Genomic DNA, 1,539 nt, shown 5'->3' on the forward strand with positions numbered 1-1,539 from the left:
ATGATAAGAGCCAACATAACCCATGATCCCACCCAAGACCCCTAAAAGCTACTACACTAGGCAGTCCATAGGAGAGAAGGCAAGGTAGGAGAACAACAGAGTTGGTTCCTGATATGTTTAAAGTTCAACAGCATCCCTAGCAAAGGGCCCAAGAGGGAATTCCCAGGTAAAAAGGTGAATAGCTCTCAGTACAGACTTAAAAATTTAGCTGGAGGAGAATCTGACCTCCTCATCATTAGATTTCTGTAAAGCAGCTATGACAAGGAAGAGTTTTGGACTTAGTTCAGAAGATGTGGATTCAAGTTCTCCTTCTAGATATATCACTGTTCTATGTTACAGAGCCTCTATTTCATTATTTGCAGAATAATCCCATTTAATTCAGCAAGCATTATTAAGTATTCCCATACTAGGTTTGGGAATATAAGAGCTTACCTTCTCTTGAGGATCAACAATATGCAGTATTGCAAGTACAAAATAAACACAATTAAATTTGGCGGGGGGTGGGGGGGGGGGCGGCAGCAAGGAAGCGGAAGCCAGAGCAGTATGCAGCGGCTCGGGCAGCACTCGGGGCCTTCCTGTGGCGGGCACCTCCGCCTCCCGGTGTCCCCCGGGGCAGCGGCGGGGCTCGGGGCGTGCCCTGGAGCCATTCATTCTTGGCCTGCTTTTCAAAGTCATAGTTCCCAGAGCACTTCTGCTCAGGAAAGGGTCCTCCCCAAAACGTCACTGACTTCAGCTCCACGGCCTAAAATCATACTTCCAGATCCCAAGGAAGAGACTGAGCGTCACCAAGAGGTTCTCCGCGGGTGAATGAACTGATCGCCACTGGACAGTATGGCCGGCTCTTCGCTGTGGTCAATTTTGCCAGCCGGCCGTGGAAGGTGACCGACGGGGACCTGATTATGATTGAGAACACACTGGAGGCGAAATATGGAGAAAGGATTCGAATGGAGAAGGTCTTACTGGTCGGTGCTGATGACTTCACATTAATTGGAAAGCCGCTCCTCGGACTGGATCTTGTCCGTATAGAAGCCACAGTTGTTGAAAAGACTGAGTCACGGCCAAGAATCTGCATGAAGTTTAGAAAAAGGAAAAATTTCAGAAAAAAATTTTTTTTATAAAACCACAGACTGTCCTTCGGATAAACACTGTAGAGATTGCTCCAAGTTTGACCTGTTTGGCTGATATTTACCCAAGTGTGAAAATAAATTGTGGGTTTGTTTTTAAAAAAAAAGAAAAAATTTGGCGGGGAAGGTAGAACTGAAGTACATAGTTAATAAATTGGTGGAAAGCTCTTTCTCTCCTGTAAGACATGGCACTTGAGCTAAAGCTTAAAGGGAGCTATTTGTTCCAAGAGGGAGACTTAAGGAGTGAGAATATTCTAGAATGTTCAAAGGCAGGGAGGAAAGAAGTGGAATGCTTAGGATAAGAAATAACAAAATAGGACAACTTTGCTACAATATAGACTGTGTAAGGAGGAGGAATTGTAACAAGGTCTGAAAGATGGATTGTGGCTCACTTATGAAGGACTTTGATCGACAA

At 45.0% G+C, this 1,539-nt stretch overlaps 1 pseudogene; it reads left to right on the forward strand.

The window, feature by feature from the left end:
- Positions 1 to 543: 543 nt before the first annotated feature.
- LOC118857548 lies at positions 544 to 1,255 on the forward strand (annotated as a pseudogene).
- The last annotated feature ends 284 nt before the right edge of the window (positions 1,256 to 1,539 follow it).

The sequence above is a fragment of the Trichosurus vulpecula genome, chromosome 7 (genome assembly GCF_011100635.1).
Source record: "Trichosurus vulpecula isolate mTriVul1 chromosome 7, mTriVul1.pri, whole genome shotgun sequence".
NCBI classification, from domain to species: domain Eukaryota; kingdom Metazoa; phylum Chordata; class Mammalia; order Diprotodontia; family Phalangeridae; genus Trichosurus; species Trichosurus vulpecula.